This window comes from Balaenoptera physalus, assembly GCF_965194825.1.
Source record: "Balaenoptera physalus genome assembly, chromosome: 10".
In the NCBI taxonomy this organism is placed as follows: Eukaryota; Metazoa; Chordata; class Mammalia; order Artiodactyla; family Balaenopteridae; genus Balaenoptera; species Balaenoptera physalus.
This window is the reverse complement of record NC_138889.1, coordinates 58,309,703-58,336,700: the sequence shown is the minus strand read 5'-3', so window position 1 is coordinate 58,336,700 and position 26,998 is coordinate 58,309,703. Positions and strand designations below refer to the sequence as shown.

The following is a 26,998-nucleotide window of genomic DNA, read 5'->3' as shown; positions in this document are numbered from 1 at the left end:
GTCAATATTTAAGGAGTTGTATTGCTGAAGTACCCTTGTTAGGGGAGGAATTGTGTTCCCCCAGATTCCTATGCCCTAACTCCCAGTACCTCACAATGTGATCTTATTTGGAAATAGGGCCTTTGCAGGTATAATTAGTTAAGTTATAATTAGGTCATACTGGAGTAGGGTGGGCCCCTAATCCAATAATTCTGGTGTCCTTATTAGAAAAAAAATTTGGAGACAGATGCACACAAGAGAACATCTTAAGATAAAGGCAGAGATCAGAGAGATGTTTCTTCAAGCCAAGAAACACCAAAGATTGCCAGAAAGTCACTAGAAGCTAGGGGAGAGGCATGAAATAGATTTTTCCTCACAGCTCTCAGAAGGAACCAACCTTACAAACACCTTGATCTTGGGCTTCTAGCCTCCAGAACAGAAACAATAAATTTCTGTTGTTTAAGCTCCTGGTTTGTGGTAATATGTTGCAGCAGCTCTAGCAAACTAATATAACCCTCTTCCAACTAAAGAGTTTCAGGTTCTTGCTATTAGCTAGACCTCAGCAAGCACCGGCAAATGCAACCCAGCTGAAACAGGCTTAAATACCTTCCAAGCCTCAGCCTGATAATCTTTCTTCCTAGATGGGGACCTACAGAGCCAAGATTTCAAACATCTGCAGAAACCCTCCCCCTTCCTTCAGCCAAGGTTCTTCTTCCTTCAATGTCCTAGGGAAGAGGTAGAGGACAGGACCATGTGGTCTAAACTCGCAGAGAACTCCCTACATATCACCTAGGGGTACTGGTTTCAGAGGGTAACTGCAAAAGCTACCATTTATGAAGCTATTAGTATGTGCCAGGCATGCACTAAGAATTCTGAATGCGTTATTTCACTGAATACTCATGAAATGCTGCAAAACAGATATTAATATCCCCATTTTATAGTACTTCTTTTTAATAACTTGCTTGACCATTCCTGAGTATCAGTGACAAGCATGACCTGAAAGTATCCAACTTGCCATATACTCAAACCAGAAACACATTGCAGGCCTATGAGGCAAGACCAGAATATCCCCTCTTTAAGGCAAGTGAGAGAGGAAAGGCCAGGAGCCTTGAGTCTCTGGTCTTCACCACTACCAATCTCCCCAGAAAACCTCCAGAGTTTCTCCTTGTAGGAGCAGTCATTCTCCACACTATCACAATCATGTCACAAAATCCTTGGCTCCATGACAAGCTAGACATTTTCCCTCCTAGAAATGCCCAGGACCATACACCAGCAAGGCTCAGCATTAAAGAATGGAAGCCCCAAATTCACCTCTAAAAGAATTCAATGAGCAGTACCTGGGCTGGGGTCAGACAGGGGCTCAATGCCAGGCTTGTCTGGGCCTATCTTTGGAGTTCATATTAAAAGTATGGGCTAAAGCCCGCGGGCTAAAATAAGGCTCCCAAATCCACAGTTAAGGCCCCAGTGCCCAGGAAGAGCTGGACTGCATTTACATGAGCCACTTATTCTGTAACACTTGTTCTATTGCCCTTCCAGGTTGTTATGTCTGAGCCTCACTACCAGACTGAATATTCCTACAGGCCAAAGAAATTACCAGTATGTCACCGGCAAAGCCCATTAACAGTTCCCAGGAAATAAACATAGAATCTGGTAATAAAGTCTAACCTTTTTTTTCCTTTGTGCTGCTTAGTCTCGCTTCACTTGCTCACTGGGTACCGTGTGCAGAAGCCCTGCACCAAGCCCTTCAGACCAGAGCTCCTAGTGGGAAACGGCTGGTCCCGACACTGCAGCTCCGCAGGGCCATGGGCAGAAGCTCAGGCAGGACACCGCATTCAAGATGGCAGCGATGGGCCGCGAACCAAGACGCTGCGCCCGGCTCTGCAATCTGGAGCCGGAGCAGCGCAGCAGTGCCCGCCCACAAGGACTCCTCCCCCTTCCCTGCTGAGCAGAAGCCTATTAAAGCAGCCCCGCCCACCGCCTTTCAGCTGAAGCTGGGCTCTAGAGCACAGGCTCACACCTCTCCATTCTTTGATCAAAGAATAAAGCTTTCCTTGGCTTCTAAACCAAACTCAGTCTCATTCTGTTGGCTCAAATGACACTGGGGAGGAGGACCCTTGTTGGGGCCTGACTCAAAAGGGTCAGTAACAAGTATACCCCATAGCACTTTAGATTTACATTTCATAATAATTACAATAATCACCTTCATTTGTGTCATGCTCTAGTTTTGACAAAGCACTTTCACGTACCGTAGTTCATTAGCACCTCAAAACAACTGTGTGACAACAGGGCAGTGATTATGGTGCCCATTTGACAGAAGAAACAGAGGTCCCAAGAAATTAAGTAGCCTGCCCCAGTTTACATAGCAAGTTAGCAGCAGATCTGGGGCCAGGACTGAGGTCTTCAGACTCCCAGCCCCAAGGCCTTTGTATTCTGTCATTCCACCTCCTCTGGACAGCTGCTGCCCATGATGATGTTATTTCTCCTCTCTCTCCCAATGCATTCCACTCACCAAGTTATTAATGATTTTATCGTCTATACAGTGATCAAATTTACCCACTTTTCTCCATCACCACGGCCACCACCCTATTTCAGCCATTGTTATCTGTGGCCTGAATCATTCTAACAGTAACCTGTCACCTGCATGCTGGTCCCCTCCAATGTTAACAGCTGCCAGGGTGATCTATAGCCTTGCTATCAAAGCAGCATCAGCATCACTTGGGAGACTGCTGGAAATGTGGAATCCCAAGCTCCGCCCCAAGACCTACTGAATCAGAATCTGAATTTTAATTAAGATTCCAAATGATCCATGTAACTTTTACATGCGCATGTAAAAGTTTGAGAATCAAGAGAATGTGAAGAAAAACCAGAGACAGGAAGAAAATATTTGCAAAAGATACACAGTTGGCCCTCCATATCCATGGGTTCTTTATCCATGGATTCAACCAACTGTGGATCAAACATATTTGGAAAAATATCCAGAAAGTTCCAAAAAATCAAAACTTGAAATGCTGCACTGGAAACTATTTACATAGCATTTACATTGTAGTTACAACTATTTACATAGTATTTACACTGTATTCGTTATTATAAGTAATCTAGAGATGATTTAAAGTATATGTATAGGTTATATGCAAATGCTATGCCATTTTATATAAGGGACTTGAACGTCCATGGATTTTGGTAACTGCGGGGTCCTGGAACCAATCCCCCATGGATACTAAGGGAAGACTCTATCTTATAAAGGACTATTATCCAAAATGTACAAAGAACTCTTAAAACCCAGCAAGAAGAAAACAAACAACCTGATTAATAAAATGGGCAAAAGATCTGAACAGACACCTTACCAAGAAGATATACAGTTGGAAAAAATGCTCAACATCATATGTCATTAAGGAACTGAAAATTATAACAACAGTGAAATACCACTTCACACCTATTAGAATGGTCAGCATCCAAAACTGACAACACCAGATGCTGATAAGGATGTGGAGCAATAAGAACTTTCATTCACTGCTGATGGGAATGCAAAATGGTTCAGTCCCTTTGGAAGACAAGTTGGCAGTTTCTTACAAAATTAAACATACTTTTACAATACAATCCAGCAATCACACTCCTTGTTATTTACCCAAATGAGCTGAAAACTATGTTCACAAACAAAAACTTGCACACGGATGTTTATAGCAACTTTATTAATAATTATCAAAACTTGGAATCAACCAAGATGTCCTTCAGTAGGTGAATGAATGAATAAACTGTGGTACTTCCAGAAAATGAAACATTATTCAGCACTAAAAAGAAAGGAGCTATCAAGCTATAAAAAGACAATAAGAAATCTAAAATACATATTAAGATCAGTGGTTTCCATGGGTTAGGGGGGAAGGAGGGATGAATTGGTGGAGTACAGAGGAACTGTAGGGCAGTAAAACCTATTCTGTATGATACTATAATGGTAGATACCTGTCATACATTTGTCCAAACCCACAGAATGTACAACCTATGTAAAATGTTGTAACCCTAATGTAAAATATGGTCATAAATTGAATACGATGTATTGATGTAGGTTCATCAATTATAACAGATGTGCCACCCGAGTACAGGATGTTGGTTGTGGGGAAGGTTGTGCATATGTGTGGGCAGGAGGTTTTTAGGAAATCTGTGTACTTTCCACTTAATTTTACTGTGAACCTAAAACTGCTCTATAAAATAAGCTATTTAACAAATAAATTGGGAAGCTCTGTTCTGCAGACTTGTATCCTCTCCTTCATCTCCCACTACTTAAGCTTCATACACTCTACACCCACTACACTGAACCAGTGATGGTTCACCAAGCATAATGGGCTCTTTCACATCCCTTCACTTTGTCTCAAGTTGCTCCCTTTGCCTGTGAATCCTGCCTTTCTCTTTCCCTTCCCTTGCCACCTCACCACACAAACCCTTTTATTTATCCTTGTCAGGTCTCAGCTTAAAGGTCATCCCTTCTGTGAGGTCCTCCCCGATCTCTAGTTTGGGCCGTTCTTCACCGTCTCCTCTGTTCCCACAGCACCATACTAGTAATTGTCTGTTTTAAGGGTTTATCTTCCCAGCCAAACTGAGTTCCAAGTGCAGGGGCCACATCCAATTTGCCATGAATCCCCAGCGGCTAGCAAGGGTCTGGCATAAACCAGGTGCTCAGACAATGAATGAAGAAAGGAATAAATGACCAGGCCCCAAACTCAACCTGGCAAGGAGTCTAAGGAATCAGCCTAAGACATGCAAATTCTCTCCAGAGCAGGAATAAAGGTTTCATTTTTACCAGCTCTGACCTGACCTACACAATCCTGTTTTAAAACCTGCTCTGTGGGAGCTTCGCACACTGGCCAAAAGATATTCTGAAGTCCTTGTGCCTCCAGGGACCCAGCACAACCCTGATGAAAGGCAGCAAAATGGGGGACAAACAAGAAGATCTAGAATCCAGGCCAGTTTTGCCTCTACCACACCATACAGCCCAGGTGCTCATCTCTCTTATCTGAACCATGGAAAGAATGGACTAGATGATTTTTTTATTATTGAAGTAAATTGACTTACAATATTAGTTGCAGGCTTACAACAAAGTGATTCCATATTTTTACACATTACAAAATGATCACAACAATGAGTCTGGTTACCATCTGTCACCATACAAAGTTATTACAATATTATTGACTATATTCTCTAGGCTGTACATTACATCCCCAGGACTTATGTATTTTATATCTGGAAATCTGTCTGGTCTAATGTGTCACTTTAGACCAGTGTTTCTTTATTGATTTTTCTGTCTAGATGATCTGTCCATTGAGATAAGTGGGGTGTTAAAGTCCCTTACTATTACTGTGTTACTGTCAATTTCTCCCTTTATGTTTGTTAATATTTGCTTTATGTATTTAGGTGCTCCTATGTCACGTGCATATATACTTAGAATTGTTATATCTTCTTGTTAGATTGATTCTTTTTGTTTTTATATTTCACTTAATTTTTATTCTTCTCAAATTACATATTTTTGTTTAATGTGTCAATAATAGTTTAAATTTATTGATGTATTTATGAAGCTTTATGCTCATTATTTCTTTTTGAATCTCATTCCTTTATTCTAGCTCAATCTTTGTCTCCTGAAATGTAACCCTTTGATATATTCTTTTTTAACATCTTTATTGGGTATAACTGCTTTACAATGGTGTATTAGTTTCTGCTTTATAACGAAGTGAATCAGCTATATATATACATATATCCCCATACCTCCTCCCTCTTGTGTCTCCCTCCCACCTCCCTATCCCACCCCTCTAGGTGGTCACAAAGCACCGAGCTGATCTCCCTGTGCTATGTGGCTGCTTCCCACTAGCTACCTATTTTACATTTGGTAGTGTAGATTGATTCTTTTATCATTATATAATGTCCATCTTTGTCTCTTGTTACAATTTGGTATCATACGTATCGCTATCCCTGTGTTTTTTGTTTCCATTTGCATGCAATAACTTTTTTCCATTACCTCACTTTAGGCTGTGTCTTTAGATCTGAAGTCAGCCTCTTATAGGCAGCATATGTATGAGTCTTGTTTTTTTAATCCATTCAGCCACTCTGTCTTTTCACTGGAGCATTTAGTCCATTTACATTTAAATTGATAGGTATGTACTTATTGACATTTCATTCATTGTTTTCTGGGATTTTTTTTAGTACTTTTTATTCCTCTCTTCTTCTTTTGCTCACTTTCCCTGTAGTTTAGTGTTATGTGTGGATTCCTTTCTCTTTTTTCTGTGTATCTATTATAGATTTTGGATTGTGGTTACATTGAGGTTCTTATATAACAACATATATGTATATATAGTGATAATCTTAAGGTGATGATCTCTTAAGTTCAAATGCATTCCAACAAGCCTGCATTTTTACCCTGCCCACTTTAATTTTTTTTACATAATATTTTACTCCTTTGGTTTTATGTGTCCCTTAACCTCTTACTGACTGTGGATATAGTTGATTTTACTATTGATACTTTTGTCTTTTAACATTCCTACTAGCTATAAGGGGTTGATCTATTACTTTTACTGTATGTTTGCCTTTGCAAATGAGATTTTTTTTTCTTGTTTAATTTTCATGTTTCTACTTGTGGTCTTTTTTTCCACTTAGAGAAGTCCCTTTAACATTTCTCGTAAAGTTGGTTTAGTGGTGCTAAACTCTTTTAGCTTTTCTCGTCTGTAAAACTCTTTATCTCTCCTTCAAATTGGAATGAAAGCCTTACCAGGCAGAGTATTCTTGGTTGTAGTTTTTTTCATTTCACCATTTTGAATACATAGTGCTACTCCCTTCTAGCCTGCAAAGTTTCTACTGAAATTCAGCTGGTAGTCTTTGGGAGTTCCCTTGTACATAGCTAGTTGCTTTTCTCTTGCTGTTTTTAAGACTCTCTATATTTAAATATTTTGGCCATTTTAATTACAATATGTCTTGGTGTGAACCTCTTTGGGTTCATCTTGTCTGGGACTCTCTGTGCTTCCTGGACCTTGATGTCTGTTCCTTTCCCCAAGTTAGGGAAGTTTTCAGCTATTATTTCTTCATGTACGTTCTCTGCCGCCTTTTCTCTCTTTTTTTTTCCTGAGACCCCTATAATGTGACTGTTAGTATGCTTGAGGTTTTCCCAGAGGTCTCTTAAACTATTTGTATTTTTTAAAACTCTTTTTATTCTTTCTGTTCAGCTTGAGTGATTTCCACTCTTCTGTCTTCCAGTTCACCGATCCATTCCTCTGTATCATCTATTCTGCTGTTGCTTCCTTCTTGTGTATTTTTTATTTCAGTTACTGTGTTCTTCATCTCTTTTGGTTCTTCTTCATATTTTCTAAGCCTTTGTTAAACTTTCACTGTGTTCATCCATTCTTTTCCCAAGTTTGTTGTGCATCTTTATGATCTTTACCTTGAACCCTTTATTGGATTGATTGCTTATCTCCACTTCACTTAGTTTTTCTTCTGGGGTTTATCTTGTTTCTTCATTTGTAATGTATTCCTCTGTCTATTCATTTTGCCTAATTCTCTGTGTTCTTTTCTATGTATTACATAGGTGTGTTATACTTCCCAGTTTTGGAGAATTGACCTTATGGAGGAGATGTCCTCTGGGGTTCCCCTCTGGTCACCGGAACTAAATGTTATAGGGGTGCCCCAATGTTGGTTTTGTGGGTCCTACTATCATGACAAGGCTGACTATTGTGCATGCACTGGTGTGTGGGGCTGGACTCTGGCCCAGCTGGCTGTGAGGACCTGCTTCCTTCAGTGGCTGTCAGTCACAGGAGGCAGGGCCTTGTCCTAGCCTGGCTGGCTTGCAGACCAGGGGATTCTGGGTCTTGTTCCGACCTGCTGCTGGGCAAGGCCAGGTCTGATTGTGGCTGGCTTCATGGCCATGTGGTCCCAGGGACCATGTCTGCCTGCTGGTGGGTGGAGCTGGGTCCTGGGGTGGCTGGCTGTGGGGCTCTGGAGGTCTTGTAGCTGGTGTCAGCCCGGGGGTGGGCCAGACTGGGTTTCGGCACAGCTGGCTGCAAGACCCAGGAGGGCTCCAGGGCTGGTGCCAGCACACAAATGGGTGAGGTCAGGTTACTATTTGGCTTTCTGTTTGGCCTTGGGGGTCATGGACCTGGTGCTGGTACACTGCCTGTGGGCAAACTCCTGGCACTAATAGGCTAGGGGGAGGACTCCAAAATGGTGCTTGCCAGCACCGTGTCCTTGTGGTATGATGAGCTCCCCAGATGGCTGCCACCAGCGTCTGTGTTCCCAGGGGGTATCTCTGTTGCCTTCTGCCTCTCTGGGAGGCTCTCCAAGATCAGCAAGTGGGTCTGACCCAGGCTCCTTTAAAATTACTCCCTCCGCGCTAGACTTGGAGCTTATGAGATTTTGTGCACGCCCTTTAAGAGCAGAGTCTGTCGCCTACAGCCCTCCATCCCTCCCATACAAAAGCTCCATTGGCTTTCAAATCCAGATATTTTGGGGGCTCATCTACCTAGTGCAAGACTCCTGGACTGGGGAGCCTGATGTGGGAATCAGACCCCTCGCCCCTTGGGGAACACCTCTGCAATTGTGATTATTCTCCTGTTTGTGGGTGGCCTACCCAGGGGTGTGTGTCTTGACTACACTCATCTCCGTCCCTCCTACCCGTCTCATTGTGTTTCCTTCTTTATCTTTTCAGTTGTGGAAAATCTTTCCTGCGAGTCTTCAGATTGTTCTCATCGATGGTTGCTCTGTAAATTGTTGTAATTTTGGTGTGTCCATGAAAGAAGGTGAGCTCAGGGTCTTCCTCTACCTTCTTGGCCTACCTGGACTAGATGATGTTAAGTGCCCTTCCAGCTCCTACTTTCTAAATGTCTGTGAAAACAGAAAGATCAGTACACTCAAAGCTCTGTAGCTATATTTCTTCCTGACACAGCATCCCACAGTCTTTAACAGGTACTTCACACACATCATTTCATATAATCAACACAATCCTGAGGGTCAATTTTTACTTGGAGATTAGGAAATTGAAGTATGGGCTTGCCTGCAATTATTTAAGTAATTGAAATTCAAAATGTCTGGCATCACAGCCAAGGCCCTTTACATTCTACTACTTTAGCTCCCTTAAAAAAATTTCAAGTGGAGTCAAGAAAACATACTTTGGTATGATGAGAAGAAGAAATAACATTAAATAAGAACTTACCATGTATAAGATACCATACACAACTACTTTCCAATCCTATGGGATACATTATTACTACAGTCATTTTACAGATAAGGAAACTAAAAAGCAGTGAAATAATTTGCCCAAGCTCATACAGCTAGTAAAAGCTGGGATTTGAACCCAGGTCTCATTCCTAAGGTCCCTTCCTCAATATCTTAATAAGAACTATTTGTCTACATGCCAGTTGCTAGTGTTTAAGTTATTTATATAAGTGGCCATTTCCACTCCAGAAACAGCTGCTTTGAGAAAGGGAAAGCTAAGGGTGTGTCAGGACCCAAATTAAGCTGTCATTTATGACATAAGTGCGTCTGTCTTACTCATAGCTAGAATACATGGGACATGCTGCAGGGCTTTGGAATTGCTGTCTGTTCCTAAATTTCCTCTCATCTAGTCACTTAAAAGATTTTAGGAAAAAAAAATTATGTTTATGTTCTATTTAGATTTTTGTTGTATATTTATATGCTTTATATTTTCATATTTTATTTCCATTATATGTTATTAATATACTATGTAATATACAATCATAGGCATGAAATGTCAAATACAAAAAATGCACAAGGAACTTTGGTAATAATGACGTGAAAGAGAGTGGCTCAGAGGATGAAGTAAGTGTATAGAAAATAGCCCCAGGGAAATGAAATCATTTAATGCATGAACAAACATACAGGGAAATGCTGAAGTTGACTTTGCTTCCACAGGTCACTTTTCGCCCCACAACCTTTGCATATACCTCCCAGATCCCCACCTCCAAGTTTTTGCTTACTTTTCCTTCTCCTTGCTTAGAACGTTGTTCCTTTCATTCTCCCTGTCAAACTCTCAACCACCATTTAAAGACTGGTTCAAGTGCCACTTCTCCCTGGAAGGATTTCCTCACCTCTCCTCTCTCTGTGAATTCCCAAGACATGGAGTCTGCCAAACCACCATGCATTTAGTCATTTCCTGATTTGTATGATTCTTTGACATTTTTAAGACTTACCTCCTTACCTAAAATGTAGTCTTCTTGAGGACCAGAATCATGGCCTACAATCATGGCTTCTTATTATGATCATTATACTTCTGAATCTCAAGTAGGACCCAACACCAAGCTTACTTAGTTCAGGAACACCTCAGAAAATATTAGGAAGTGACCTCAGAGACTAGGTTACTCTACTCCCTGAGGAAAGAGGCTTGTGTCATAGAGCGCATAGCGGTAATACTCAGTTTACCTGATCAAGTCTTTTACCCTTTGTGATATCCCCTGACCCCTACTGACTGATTTGACTGGAAGCAACTACTGACTGAAATAACAGTTTAATACAGACCAGACCTGAGGAATAATAAGAGGAAGAGATTGGCTGAAGTGGGAGAGGAGGGAAGTGTGGGGAGAAATGAAACTTAGCTGTCAGGACTTATTATGAGTGCTGTGCAATTTAGGCTGAGTACTTACTGGCTGGGGGCCACAGCAGAAAACTGGGTACCTGAGGCAGGAAAGCAGGAGAGAACTGGAGAAGCCATGCAATCGCAGAAGCAACTGGCACTCAGTAAATATCTTCCTGGAAGTAACAATCACTTCCCTCACATGTGTATAGCCCTTCACAAACTCCATTCACAGTCACTGTCTAACTGGCTCCTCACAAATACTCCAGGAACTGAACAGCATGAGTTATCTCCATTTTACAGCTAAGAATACCGAGGTCAGGCAATTAAAAGAAATATATCTTGCCTAGTTCATCCATCTGTAATATTGCTATCTTTCATTATTTTAGTTTACAACCCTGAAAACTGTAGCAAACTGATGATAATACAAATGATTCTTGTCCATAAAAAAGAAAGAAAGAAATACATCCTGGACTAGGAGTCAGAGGAAGATGGCTCCAGTATAGCCTTGCCGTTAACTCACTTTACGAACCTGGGAAAGTCCCTTTCTTTCTCTGAGTTCAAATCCTCAATCTGTAAAACAGGTCAATGATCCACGCTCAGGCTAGAGATAAAGGTAAGTAATAAATCACCTTTCTGGAGAAGATACTACCTCAAAGAACTCACGAAGGATAAACAGGAGTTGGTCAGGCAGAGATGGGGAAGGCCATTCCAGAAAGAAACAGAATAAACAAAAACCCAGAGGAGTAGTGACAGTGATCTTTGTCCCAGCTTTCTGCCTGTCCAGCAAGCCAACCAAATTTTATAAACTCTTACTAAGGGTACACTCTGGGCTTGAGGCTGAGGGAAGATAAAATAAAGAAAATGAAGCAAACTCAGGATCCTGTTAGTCCCATATCCCCAGGCCACAAATATCAGGATCCCCTGGGACTACTGCTGCTGCAAGGAAATGATTTGTTTTGGTTTGTTTTATGATGACTAGAAGTATGAGTCTAGAGGCATATGATGAAAACTTGTGTCTACACAAAAACATGGAAGTGAATATTCACAGCAGCATTATTCAAAAGAGTCAAAAAGTAGAAACTCAAATGAACCTCAGCTGATGAATGGATAACTCAAATGTGGTATAGCCATACAATGGAATGTTATTTGGTCCTTAAAAAAAAAAAAGAAGAAAAAAGAAATCCAGATCCTTGCTACATCATGGATGAACCTTTAACACATTATGCTAAGTGAAAGAAGCCAGTCACAAAAGGCCATATATATTGTATGATTTCATTTATATAAAATGTCCAGGAAAGGCAAATCCGTAAACAGAAAGTAGATCAGTGGTTGGCAAGGGCCGAAGGAAGGGAGAAATGGGGTATGGATACTAACAGTTACGGGGTTTCTTTTTAGGGTGATGAAAATATACTGTAATTAGATAGTTGTGATGGCTGTACAATCTTGTAATACACTAAAAATCACTGAATTGTACACTTTGAGATGGTGAACTATGTGGTACATGAATTACATCTCAATGTTTTTAAAAAAGTAAATGTAATTTACCATATTAACAAAATAAAGAAGACAATGTATGGAATCAATTAATGCAAAAATGGATTTGCTAAAATTTGACATCCAACTGTGATTAAAACCTCTTAGTAAACTAGGATCACAAGGGAATTTACTTCACCTAGTAAAACCTAATTACCAAAAGCCCTAGAGCAAAAACCATACTAAATGGTGAAATGTTGACAGTTTTCCCTCTTAGATTAGAAATAAGACAAGGATGTGCTACCACCACTTCTATTCATCATAATACTGAAGGTATTAGCAGTACAATTAGGAAAGTAAAAGAAGAAAAAGAAGGATTAGAAAGGAAGAAACAAAACTATCACAGTTTATGGATAATATGATCATGTATACAAACATAGAAAATTCTAATAGAAAAAAACTTCATATCTTAGAGTAGGTAAAGATTTCAGATATAGAACAGAAAGCATTAGAAAGGAAATAATTAATAAATTTGACTATATTAAAATTATATCAAAGACACCATGTCATGTATCTATCAAAGATACTATTAAGAGCATAAAGAGCACTCCTGAGCATATATCCAGAAAAGACAAAAACTCTAATTCAAAAAGATACATGCACCCCAATGTTCATAGCAGCACTATTTACAATACCAAGGACATGGAAGCAAACTGAATGTCCATCAACAGATGAATGGATAAAGAAGATGGACATATATACAATGGAATATTTTCAGCTGTAAAAAAGAATGAAATACAGTAAGTTCCCTACATATGAACCTTCAAGTTGTGAACTTTCAAAGATGCAAACACGGAGCTTACTAATGAAGACCTGACAGAATTGGAGGCCCAGAAAAAGGGCGAAGACAGACAAGAGGAAGAAGAAGTAACTGAAGAATTGAAGAGAGTCACGACGCAGGAAATGGCAAGGGAATTTTCTTTATCTGAGGAGGCACTGTTAGTTTTTGAGGCATAGGACCCAAACGTAGAACGGTACACGAAGGTTGCAGCTGCTGTTCAGAATGCAATCCAGTGCTACCATGTCATCTATGATGAGAAAAAAAGAGCTACTACCCAGACATCACTGGATCATTTTTTCAAGAGGGTAGATAGAATTGAATCCAGCAAGGAACCAGAACCTGTGCCATCAACGTCAGGCATCAATGAAATTGCAGCTTGCCCTCCATCTCCTATTGTTGATGATCCTTCAGCTCTACCATCTCCCACCTCCTCTCCCTCCTCCAGTCAGTAATTCTTCTTGCCTGTTCACTCGATGCCAGCCCCTATATGCCAGCTGTTGTACTGTACTACTGTACTTTTCAAGGTACTGTACTATAAGATTAAAAATGTTTTCTTTATTTTTGTGTTTGTTTGTTTTTTATGTATTATTTGTGTGAAAAGTATTAAAAACCTATTACAGTACAGTACTATACAGCCAATCGTGTTAGTTAGCTACCTAGGCTAAATTCGTTGGACTTAGGAATGCGTTCTTGTAACAGAATGTTCTTATGTAGGGGACTTAACTGTAAAACTATTTGCAGCAACATGGATGGACCCAGAGATTATCATACTAAGTGAAGTAAGTGGGACAGAGAAAGATAAATATCATATGATATCACTTATATGTGGAATATTTTTAAAATGACACAAATGAACTTATTTAGAAAACAGAAATAGACTCACAAACATAGAAAACAAACTTATGGTTACCAGTGGGGAAAGGGCCAGGGGAGGGATAAATTAGGTGTTTGGGATTAACAGATACATATTACTATATACAAAACAGATAAACAACAAGGACCTACTGTATAGTACAGGGAACTATATTCAATATCTTGTAATAACCTATAATTGAAAAGAATCTGAAAAAGAATATATATATGAAAAAGTATACCTGAAACTAATACAACACTGTAAATCAACTATACTTCAATAAAATTTAATTTTTATTTTTAAAAGAGTCTATTACTGAAATCAACCTTATATTCATCAATACTACAATGGAAGATATTCTTATAAGAGAATATTATATAGCAATGAAAATAAACTAAACATGTATGTAAAAAAAATAGAAATATCTTATAATCAATGTTAATCTAATGAAGGTAAAGAAAATAATATACACTGTATGATTCTATGTATAGCAAGTTCAAAAACAGGCAAACTCATTTATGATGTTTATCTTCTGAAGGAGACAGATGTTAGTGCCTGAAAGGGAAAACATAGGGAGCTTACAGGGGGCTGGTTAAATCCTATTTGTTGGTCAAGGTAGTGGCCACACAGGTGGTCAATGTGATAATTCATTGAGCTGTACACTGCTGAACTGTGCATTTTTCTATATAAAGATTTAACAAATGCAGTGGAGGAACATATAAGAATCATGGTTCATGAGCTACATATGACCTTACAGAGCATTCAGTCCAATTTATTCATTTTACAGATGAGAAAGAAACTGAAGCCCAGAGAAGGTCATGGAGTTGTCACACAACAAGTGGAAACATTGCAATAGGGACAAAACCCCAAACAGGATATTTTATTATTTTTAACAGATGCATTTATTATTTTTTTAATAAATTTATTTATTTGCTTATTTATTTATTTTTGGCTGTGTTGGGTCTTCGTTGCTGCGCACGGGCTTTCTCTAGTTGCGGTGAGTGGGGGTTACTCTTCATTGCGGTGCACAGGTTTCTCATTGTGGTGGTTTCTCTTGTTGCGGAGCATGGGCTCTAGGTGCACAGGCCTCAGCAGCTGTGGCATGTGGGCTCAGTAGTTATGGCTCACAGGCTCTACAGTGGAGGCTCAGTAGTTGCGGCACATGGGTTTAGTTGCTCCGCGGCATGTGGGATCTTCCCGGACCAGGGCTCGAACCTGTGTCCCCTGCATTGGCGGGCAGATTCCTAACCACTGCACCACCAGGGAAGCCCCAGGGTATTTTTAAATGTTATTACTTAGAGAATCGTGAACACATAGTTGGTTGATAAGCCTAACTCCTGGTATATCGTATGTACAGCAATGTTTCCAACCCTGTTGACAACAACTATGTAAGTGAATTAGGAGAACACAGAGGAAGAGAAAGAAAGAAAGGGAAAAGGGAGATGGTTAGATAAGAAAGAAAAAAGAGTATCTGAGATTTGTAGTTTTAAGAGGCTTACCTTTTTGGCCTCAGTTTCAAATACAGTATTTGTTCCAGAGGCCCAGGCCCATGTCCAAAGCTTAGAATCCTGCTTCTGACATTACAGAGAACTCTTGAGAACTTCTTGGGAAACCTTTCCTTGGGTCTGCTTAGTCTCAGTGCACAAAATTCTTTAATCTGGCCTTTCCAATAGCCCTATTTAAACCAATAGGAAATACAGCCTATATGTAGGAAGAGAAAGGCTTTTTACCCCAGGACAATTCTTTAATTCTATTTTGGAGGAACTCCATTAAGAGTTGTTATTTCTTAAATCTCATAACAACTCAAGTGTTAATCACAGATTCCAAAAGAAAGCCATGACTGCAAGCAATAATAGCCACAAAATTACTACCAACTCTTAATAAGGCCACAGTTTGCATAACCTTTTTCACGCCGTTAGTCTTATAATCCATTCAGCAACTCTATGAGGTAAATATTATTATGTACCTATATTACAGGTAAGACAACTGAGGTGAAGAAAGGTAGAGCAACTTACCAAAGGTCACAGAGTCAGGGATGGTCAATAGTGATAACCTCAAGTGCTTGAACTCCAACATAGCTGCTTCTACATGCACTGTGCCTTCCCCATATTGCAGACTAGGTGAATGTGAATGGATGTCATTAAATGCAAATTTGTTTTAAAGTTAAAAGAACTAACTAACTCATTTCTACTAAAGGCATTAGTCTGAACATCTCTAGGATGGGGAAACTTCAAATACTATATGGTGTCTGAAGACTTAGAAGAATTAAAGAGCACAGTACAGAAGTCAAGAGACAATGGCTGAAATGCAGACTCCATGCACTGCAACCATGCGGCATGTGACCTTGGGCAGGTCCTTGACTCTCTGGGCCCAAGAGTATCACTGTTGTACAGTGGAAAGGTGCTTGGACTCATAGAGAAGAGCTAAGATCCCAGTTCAGCCACTCCTAACTAGAAGAACTTGGGCAAGTTACTTTAAAACTATGAACCTCAGTTTGCTGTCTACAGAGTGAAATATTTATCTCCCTGAAAGGATCAGTACATTTCACAAACATGTAAGTTCCTAGTATAATATGCGGTAACATATTAGGCATTAGGCATTCAATTAGGTGATAGGCATTCAATAAATAGTAGCTTGGTTATTGCTGTTACTATTTTATGGTTATTACTATTGTGTTGTTGCTATTTGTTATTAATATTTTTATTATTGTTGTTCTTATTATTTTGAGGATCAACTAAGGTAAAGAAAATGTATTTACTTTGTAGAAGCTAAAGAGATTTACAAACATGAGTTATCATTAAATGAAGGAAAGGGTCAGAGTAAGATTTCCCAACCCACTCATTAAGACAGAGAAACTGTGGTTGAAGAAAAAGAAGAATGAATCACCTGATTTCATGAAACCAGAGATCACAGACTTGAGGAAATAAAGTGAAAAAAGAAGCCTGCAAACCCATCCATCCTAATATTAACCCTATATTTGGCCAAGTCCATTTGGCTTTCTGGTAACATGGGAAATGAGGCTGACATTGCAAAATCCCAGGTTGCAGTACAGCCATCCAAGTCTCATCACAGATCACTGACCTTGTTTATTTTTTCAAGATTTATTTTTAAGAAGCCCTTCTCATTAGTTCAGCTGAGCTAATCTAAGCTCAAGGCGGTAAAAAACTCCAAACTGGAGAGGGAAACACTGACATAGTCCAGTTTTTAAATCAACTTTGTTAAAATCTTCCCAAGCTTGGAGAATCCCACCTTGGTTGTGAAAATGCAGCCAGAAAAGAATTCTAAACTACATGCTGTAGGACTTCTTAGAATAAACCAAAGGCTCCAGATCCTAGCCACAGGAACCAGACTTTCCCACAGGGAATTCTGCAACTCAGCGCCACCTATCACAGGCCCTCAGGTACAGCTTCTTGCAATCATTTACGCATCCCCCCAGGCACACACTGAAGCCACGCTGGAGGTCAGCATTAGGTAATGCCCACAGACATTCTACCCATTGCCAGCTCAAATCTCAACCACTAACGCAGCCCACAGAGAACTCTTCTTTCTCATCTCCCAAATCCCCTTAGACCCCCAAACTACAACTCTGGAAATTCTGACGCTGAAAGTCTGGGTGGGACCCAGGCAGCTGTATTTCAGAAAAGCACCATGAGTGAGTCAGTTGTGTAAGCTGGGTTGGGAACAACTAACAGAGATAGAATGTTGTGACGTAATATTTTAGGAAGACTTAGTTCCACACTCATCCCTGCCACTTTCCAGGTGTGAGACCTTGATCAATTTACTTTTCTCTAAGCCTCAGCCTCCCCAGATGAATATGAATTGTTGTGAGTATCAGATAAAACAAGAAATGAGGTTTCCTTTAAAAATAAAATAGTTCAGGGCTGGAGATGGCGAAGACGGTGGAGTAGGAAGACCCTGAACTCACTTGTTCCCACAGACACGCCAAAATTACAACAATTTACAGAGCAACTACCTATGAGAATGACCCGAAGACTAGCAGAAAAGATTTACCACACCTAAACATGTAGAGAAGGAACCACAGCAGGATGGGTAGAAAGAGCAGAGATGCAGTATAGTCAGGACCCACTCCCCTGGGCCAGTAACCCCAAAACAGGAGGAATATCACAATTGCAGAGGTTCTCCGCCAGGCGAGGGGCTGAAGCCTCACATTGGGCTCCCCATCCATAGGGTCCTGAACCAGGAAGATGAGCCCCCAGAAAGTCTGGCTTTGAAAACCAGTGGGTCCTCTGCTCAGGAGGGCTGGAGGAAAGAGACTACACTCTTATTAAAGGGACACACTCAAAAGTTCACATACTCTGAGTTCCAGTGTAGAGGCAGTAGTTTGAAAAACCCTGAGTCAGACACATTTGCTAATGTTGGAGAGCCTCACAGATAGTCAGGAGGCAACTGGGACTCTCCTGGGGGAAAGCGTTGCTTCTCTGGTAATTCAGAGGAGAAATGGTATCTTTTTATTGAAGCATAGTTGATTTACGATGTTGTGTTAGTTTCAGGTGTACAGCATAGTGATTCAAATTAAATTTTGCAAATTATATTCCATTATAGGTTATTACAAAATATTCGGTATAATTCCCCTGTGCTATACAGTAAATCCTTGCTGCTTATCTATTTTATATATAGTAGTTTACATCTAGTTTGTATCTGTTAATCCCATACCCCTAATTTGCCCCTTCCTCTTTCCCTCTCCCCTTTGGTAACCATAAATTTGTCTTCTATGTCTGTGAGTCTCTTTCTGTTTTATATACAGATTCATTTGTATTAATTTTTTTTAATTCATACTAAATCTTTTTTGTTTTCTTTCTATTTTTTTTAACATCTTTATTGGAGTATAATTGCTTAACAATGCTGCTAGTCTCTGCTTTACAACAAAGTGAATCAGCTATACATATACATATATCCTCGTATCTCCTCCCTCTTGCGTCTCCCTCACATCCTCTCTATCCCGCCCCTCTAGGTGGTCACAAAGAACAGAGCTGATCTCCCTGTGCTATGCGGCTGCTTGCCACTAGCTATCGATTTTACATTTGGTAGTGTGTATATGTCCATGCCACTCTCTCACTTCGTCCCGGTTTACCCTTCCCCCTCCCCATGTCCTCAAGTCCATTCTCTACATCTGCATCTTTATTCCTGTCCTGCCCTTAGGTTCTTCAGAACCACTTTTTTTTTTTTTTTGTAGATTCCATATATATGTGTTAGCATACAGTATTTGTTTTTCTCTTTCTGACTTACTTCACTTTGTATGACAGGCTCTAGGTCCATCCACCTCACTATAAATAACTCAATTTCATTTCTTTTTATGGCTGAGTAATATTCCATTGTATATATGTGCCACATCTTCTTTGTCCATTCATCTGTCGATGGACACTTAGGTTGCTTCCACGTCCTGGCTATTGTAAATAGAGTTGCAGTGAACACCGTGGTACATGACTCTTTTTGAATTATGGTTTTCTCAGGGTATATATCCAGTAGTGGGATTGCTAGGTAGTATGGTAGTTCTATTTTTAGTTTTTGAAGGAACTTCCATACTGTTCTCCATAGTGGCTATATCAATTTACATTCCCATCAACTGTGCAAGAGGGTTCCCTTTTCTCCACACCCTCTCCAGCATTTGTTTGTAGATTTTTTGATGATAGCCTTTCTGACCAGTGTGAGGAGATACCTCATTGTAGTTTTCAACTGCATTTCTCTAATGATTAGTGATGTTGAGCATCCTTTCATGTGTTTGTTGGCAATCTGTATATCTTCTTTGGAGAAATGTCTATTTAGGTCTTCTGCCCATTTTTGATTGGGTTCTTTGTTTTTTTAATATTGAGCTGCATGAGCTGCTTGTAAATTTTGGAGATTAATTCTTTGTCAGTTGCGTCATTTGCAAATATTTTCTCCTATTTGGAGGGTTGTTGTTTCATCTTGTTTATGGTTTCCTTTGCTGTGCAAAAGCTTTTAAGTTTCATTAGGTTCCATTTGTTTGTTTTTGTTTTGTTTTTATTTCCATTTCTCTATGAGGTGGGTCAAAAAGTATCTTGCTGTGATTTATGTCATAGAGCATTCTGCCTATGTTTTCCTCTAAGAGTTTTATAGCATCTGGCCTTAAATTTAGGTCTTTAATCCATTTTGAGTTTATTTTTGTGTAAGGTGTTAGGGAGTGTTCTAATTATATTCTTTTACATGTAGCTGTCCAGTTTTCCCAAGCACCACTTATTGAAGAGGCTGTCTTTTCTCCATTGTATATTCTTGCCCCCTTTATCAAAGATAAGTTCGCCACATGTGTGTGGGTTTATCTCTGGGCTCTGTATCCTGTTCCACTGATCTATATTTCTGTGTTTGTGCCAGTACCATACTGTCTTGATTACTGTACCAATGTAGTATAGTCGGAAGTCCAGGAGCCTGATTCCTCCAGCTCCATTTTTCTTTCTCAAGATTGCTTTGGCTATTCGGTGCCTTTTGTGTTTCCATACAAATTATGAAATTTTTTGTTCTAGTTCTGTGAAAAATGCCCTTAGTAGTTTCATAAGGACTGCATTGAACCTGTAGATTGTTTGGGTAGTATAGTCATTTTCACAATGTTGATTCTTCCAATCCAAGAACATGGTATATCTCTCCATCTGTTTTTATCATCATTAATTTCTTTCATCAGTGTCTAATAGTTTTCTGCATACAGGTCTTTTGTCTCCTTAGGTAGGTTTATTCCTAGGTATTTTATTCTTTTTGTTGCAATGGTAAATGGGAGTGTTTCCTTAATTTCTCCTTCAGATTTTTCATCATTAGTATATAGGAGTGCAAGAGATTTCTGTGCATTAATTTTGTATCCTGCTACTTTACCAAATTCATTGATTAGCTCTAGTAGTTTTCTGGTAGCATCTTTAGGATTCTCTATGTATAGTATCATGTTATCTGCAAAGAGTGATGGCTTTACTTCTTCTTTTCCAATTTGGATTCCATTTATTTCTTTTTCTTCTCTGATTGCTGTGGCTAGGACTTCCAAAACTATGTTGAATAACAGTGGTGAGAGTGGGCAACCTTGTCTTGCTCCTGATCTTAGTGGAAATGGTTTCAGTTTTTCACCATTGAGGACGATGTTGGCTGTGGGTTTGTCATATATGGTCTTTATTATGTTGAGCTAAGTTCCATCTCTGCCTACTTTCTAGAGGGTTTTTACCATAAATTGGTGTTGAATTTTGTCAAAATCTTTTCTGCATCTATTCAGATGATCATATGGTTTTTATCCTTCAATTTGTTAATATGGTTTCTCACATCGATTGATTTGTGTATACTGAAGAATCCTTGCATTCCTGGGGTAAACCCCACTTGATCATGGTGTATGATCCTTTTAATGTGCTGTTGGATTCTGTTTGCTAGTATTTTGTTGAGGATTTTTGCATCTATGTTCATCAGTGATTTGGATGTAGTTTTCTTTTTTTGTGACATCTTTGTCTGGTTTTGGTATCAGAGTGATGGTAGCCTCGTATAATGTATTTGGGAGTGTTCCTCCCTCTGCTATATTTTGGAAGAGTTTGAGAAGGATACGTTTTAACTCTTCTCTAAATGTTTGATGGAATTCGCTGGTGAAGCCATCTGCTACTGGGCTTTTGTTTGTTGGAAGACATTTAATCAGAGTCTCACTTTCAGTGCTTGTGATTGGTCAGTTTATATTTTCTCTTTCTTCCTGGTTCAATCTCAGAAGGTTGTGCTTTTCTAAGAATTTGTCCATTTCTGCCAGGTTGTCCATTTTATTGGCATAGTGTTGCTTGTAGTAATCTCTCATGATCCTTTGTATTTCTGCAGTGTCAGTTGTTACTTCTCCTTTTTCATTTCTAATTCTATTGATTTGAATCCTTTCCCTTTTTTTCTTGATGAGTCTGGCTAATGGTTTATTAATTTTGTTTATCTACTCAAAGAACCAGCTTTTAGATTTATTGATCTTTGCTATTGTTTCCTTCATTTCTTTTTCATTTATTTCTGATCTGATCTTTATGATTTCTTTCCTTCTGCTAACTTTGGGGGTTTTTTTGTTCTTCTTTCTCTAGTTGCTTTAGGTGTAAGGTTAAGTGGTTTATTTGAGATGTTCCTTGTTTCTTGAGGTAGGATTGTATTACCATAAACTTCCCTCTTAGAACTGCTTTTGCTGCATCCCATAGGTTTTGGGTCGTCATGTTTTCATTGTCATTTGTTTATAGGTATTTTTTTATTTCCTCTTTGATTTCTTCAGTGATCTCTTGGTTATTAAGTAGTGTATTGTTTAGCCTCCATATGTTTGTAACAGGTTTTTTCCTGTAATTGATATCTAGCCTCATAGCACTTTGGTCAGAAAAGATACTTGATACAATTTCAATTTTCTTAAATTTACCAAGGCTTGATTTGTGACCCAAGATATGATCTATCCTGGAGAATGTTCCATGAGCACTTGAGAAGAATGTGTATTCTGATCATTTTGGGTGGAATCTCCTAAAAATATCAATTAAGTCCATCTTGTTTAATGTATCATTTAAAGCTTGTGTTTCCTTATTATTTTCATTTTGGATGATCTGTCCATTGGTGAAAGTGGGGTGTTAAAGTCCCCCTACTATGATTGCGTTACTGTCGATTTCCCCTTTTACGGCTGTTAGCATTTGCCTTATATATTGTGGTGCCCCTATGTTGGGTGCATAAACATTTACAATTTCTTTGTCTTCTTCTTGGATTGATCCCTTGATCATTATGTAGTGTCCTTCTTTGTCTCTTGTAATAGTCTTCATTTTAAAGTCTATTTTGTCTGATATTAGAATTGCTACTCCAGCTTTCTTTTGATTTCCATTTGCATGATATATCTTTTTCCATACCCTCACTTTCAGTCTGTATGTGTCCCTAGGTCTGAAGTAGGTCTCTTGTAGGCAGCATATATATGGGTCTTCTTTTTTATCCATTCAGCCAGTCTGTGTCTTTTGGTTGGAGCATTTAATCCATTTACATTTAAGGTAGTTATCAATATGTATGTTCCTATTACCATTTTCTTAATTGTTTTGGGTTAGTTATGGTAGGTTTTTTCCTTCTCTTGTGTTTCCTGCCTAGAGAAGTCCCTTTAGCATTTGTTGTAAAGCTGGTTTGGTGGTGCTGAATTCTCTTAGCTTTTGCTTGTCTGTAAAGGTTTTAATTTCTCCATCAAATCTGAATAAGATCCTTGCTGGGTAGAGTAATCTTGGTTGTAGGTTTTTTCCCTTTCATCACTTTAAATATGTCCTGCCACTCCCTTCTGGCTTGCAGAGTTTCTGCTGAAAGATCAGCTGTTAACCTTATGGGGATTCCCTTGTATGTTATTCACTGTTTTTCCCTTGCTGCTTTTAATATTTTTTCTTTGTATTTAATTTTTGATAGTTTGATTAATATGTGTCTTGGCGTGTTTCTCCTTGGATTTATCCTGTATAGGACTCTCTGTGTTTCCTGGACTTGATTAACTATTTCCTTTCCCATACTAGGGAAGTTTTCAACTATAATCTATTCAAATATATTCTCAGTCCTTTTCTTTTTCTCTTCTTCTTCTGGGACCCCTATAATTCGAATGTTGGTGCGTTTAATGTTGTCCCAGAGGTCTCTGCAACTGTTGTCAATTCTTTTCATTCTTTTTCCTTTATTCTGCTCTGCAGTAGTTATTTCCACTATGTTATCATCCAGGTCACTTATCTGTTCTACTGCCTCAGTTATTCTGTTATTGATTCCTTCTAGAGAATCTGAAATTTCATTTATTGTGTTGTTCATCATTGTTTGTTTGCTCTTTAGTTCTTCTAGGTCCTTGTTAAACGTTTCTTGTATTTTCTCCATTCTATTTCCAAGATTTTGGATCATCTTTACTATCATTACTCTGAATTCTTTTTCAGGTAGACTGCCTATTTCCTCTTCATGTGTTTTGTCTGGTGGGTTTTTACCTTGCTCCTTCATCTGCTGTGTGTTTCTCTGTCTTCTCATTTTGCTTAACTTACTGTGTTTGGGGTCTCCATTTCGCAGGCTTCAGTTCGTAGTTCCCGTTGTTTTTCTTGTCTGCCCCCAGTGGGTAAGGTTGGGTCAGTGGGTTGTGTAGGCTTCCTGGTGGAGTGGACTGGTGCCTGTGTTCTGGTGGATGAGGCTGGATCTTGTTTTGCTGGTGGGTCGGACCACGTCCAGTGGTGTGTTTTGGGGTGTCTGTGACCTTATTATGATTTTAGGCAGCCTCTCTGCTAATGGGTGTGGTTGTGTTCCTCTCTTGCTAGTAGTTTGGCACAGAGTGTCCAGCACTGTAGCGTGCTGGTCATTGAGGGGAGCTGGGTGTTAGCATTGAGATGGAGATCTCTGGGAGAGCTTTTGCCATTTGATATTACATGGAGCTGGGAGGTCTCTGGTGGACCAATGTCCTGAACTCGGCTCTCCCACCTCAGAGGCACAGGCCTGACACCTGGCCGGAGCACCAAGACCCTGTCAGCCACATGGCTCAGAAGAAAACGGAGGAAAAAAGAGAAAGGAAGGAAGGGAGGGAGAGAGGGAGGGAGGAAGGAAGGAAGAAAGAAAGAAAGAGAAAGAAAGAGAGAGAAAGAAAGAAAGAGAAAGAAAGAGAGAGAGAAAGAAAGAAAGAAAGAAAGAAAGAAAGAAAGAAAGAAAGAAAGAAAGAAAGAAAGAAAAGTTATTAAAATAAAAAATTTGAAAAATTATTAAAAATAAAAAAAGTTATACGTAATAAAAGAAAGAAAGAAGAGAGCAACCAAACCAAAAAACATATCCAGCAATGATAACAAGTGCTAAAACTATACAAAACAAAAGAAACGACAGACAGAACACTAGGACAAATGGTAAAAGAAAAGCTATACAGACAAAATCACACAAAGAAGCATACCCATACACACTCACAAAAAGAGGATAAGGAAAAAAATATATATCTATGTATAAAAAAATAAAAAAGGAGGAGAGCAACCAAATCAATAAACAAATCTACCAATGATAATAAACTGTAAATATTAAACTAAATAAACCTAAAACCAGAAACAAATTAGATGCAGAAAGCAAACCCTAAGTCTACAGTTGCTCCCGAAGTCCACTGCCTCAATTTTGGGATGATTCATTGTCTATTCAGGTATTCCAGAGATGCAGGGTACATCAAGTTGATTGTGCAGATTTAATCCACTGCTCCTGAGGCTGCTGGGAGAAATTTCACTTTCTCTTCTTTGTTCACACAGTTCCTGGGGTTCAGCTTTGGATTTGACCCCACCTGTGCATGTAGGTCGCCTGAGGGTGTCTCTTCTTCACTCAGACAGGACAGGGTTAAAGTAGCAGCTGGTTAGGGGGCTCTGGGTCACCGAGGCTGGGGGGAGGAAGCGTTACAGAATGCGTGGTGAGCCTGTGACGGCAGAGGCCAGCATGACGTTGCAACAGCCTGAGGTGCGCTGTGTGTTCTCCCGGGGAGGATGTCCCTGGATCACGGGACCCTGGCAGTGGTGGGCTGCACAGACTCTCAGGAGGGGAGGTGTGGGTAGTGACCTGTGCTTGTACACTGGCTTCTTGGTGGCTGCAGCAGCAGCCTTAGCGTTTCATGCCTGTCTCTGGTGTCCGTGCTGATAGCCACGGCTCACTCCTGTCTCTGGAGCTCATTTAGGCAGTGCTCTGAATCCCCTCTCCTCATACTCCCCAAACAATGTTCTCTTGCCTCTTAGGCAGTTCCAGACTTTTCCCCGGACTCCTTCCTGGCTAGCTGGGGTGCACTAGCCCCCTTCAGGCTGTGTTCACGCAGCCAACCCCAGTCTTCTCCCTGGGATCTGACCTCCAGAGCTGGAGCCTCACCTCCCAGCCCCCACTCTTCCCAGCAGGTGAGCAGACAAGCCTCTCAGGCTGGTGAGTGCTGGTCGGCACGGATCCTCTGTGCGGGAATCTCTCTGCTTTGCCTTCTGCACCCTTGTTGCTGTGCTCTCCTCCGTGGTTCCGAAGCTTCCCCCTTGCCACCCCCCGTCTCTGCCAGTGATGAGGCTTCCTATTGTGTGGAAGCTTTTCCTCTTTCACAGCTCCCTCCCAGAGGTGCAGGTCCCATCCCTATTCTTTTGTCTCTGTTTTTTCTTTTTTCTTTTGCCCTACCCAGGTACATGGGGAGTTTCTTGCTTTTTGGGAAGTCTGAGGTCTTCTGCCAGCGTTCAGTATGTGTTCTATAGGAGCTATTCCACAAGTAGATGTATTTCTGATGTATATGTGGGGAGGAAGGTGATCTCCATGTCTTACTCCTCCATCATCTTGAAGGTCTCCTTCATTTGTATTATTTTTTAGATTCCACATATACTTATTTCACTAAGCATAATATTCTATACACAATGCTACAAATGGCAATATTTCATTCTTGTTTATAGCTGAGTAATATTCATTGTATATATAAATATATATACCACATCTTCTTAAGCCAATCTTCTGTTGATGGGCACTTGGGTTGCTTCCATGTCTTGTCTATTATAAATAGTGCTGCTATGAACATTGGGTTGCCCGTATCTTTTTGAATTAGTGTTTTCATTTTTTCCAGATATATATTGAGGAGTGGACTTGCTGATCATATGGTAGCTCTATTTTTAGTTTTTAAAGGAATCTCCAGACTGTTTTCCACAGTGGCTGCACCAATTTACTTTCCTACTAACAGTGTACCTGGGTTCCCTTTTCTCCACATCCTCTCTAACATTTGTTATTTGTAGACTTTTTGATATCAGCCACTCTGACCAGTGTGAGGTGATATCTCACTGTGGTTTTAATTTGCATTTATCTAATAATTACCAATGTCAAGCATCTTTATATGTGCCTGTTGGCCATCTGCATGTCCTCTTTGGAAAAATGTCTACTTAGGTCTCCTGCCCAGTTTTTGATTGGATTTTTTTTTTTATACTGAGTTGTATGAGCTGTTTGTATACTTTGGATATTAACCCCTTGTCAGCTGCATCATTTGCACATATTTTCTCCCATTCCATAGGTTGCCTTTTTGTTTTGTTGATGTTTTCCTTTGCTGTGAAGAGCTTTTAAGTTTGATTAGGTCCCATTTGTTTATTTTGCTTTTATTTCTTTTGCCTTGGGAGACTGACCAAAGAAAATATTGCTACGATTTATGTCAGAGAATGTTTTGCTTATGTTCTCTTCTAGGAGCTTTATGGTACCATGTCTTACATTTAGGTCTTTAAACCACATTGAGTTTATTTTTGTGTATGGTGTGAGGGAACGTTCTACTTTCATTGTTTTACATGTGGCTGTCCAGTGTTCCCAGCACCACTTATTGATTAGACTGTCTTTTCTCCATTGTATATTCTTGCCTCCTTTG

At 39.8% G+C, this 26,998-nt stretch overlaps 1 protein-coding gene across 5 annotated transcripts in view; it reads right to left on the bottom strand.

Moving 5' to 3' along the window:
- GDPD4 (glycerophosphodiester phosphodiesterase domain containing 4) overlaps window positions 1-26,998 on the bottom strand; it is a 283,424-nt gene that overhangs the window by 94,138 nt on the left and 162,288 nt on the right. The gene's annotated exons all lie outside the window — the stretch shown is intronic.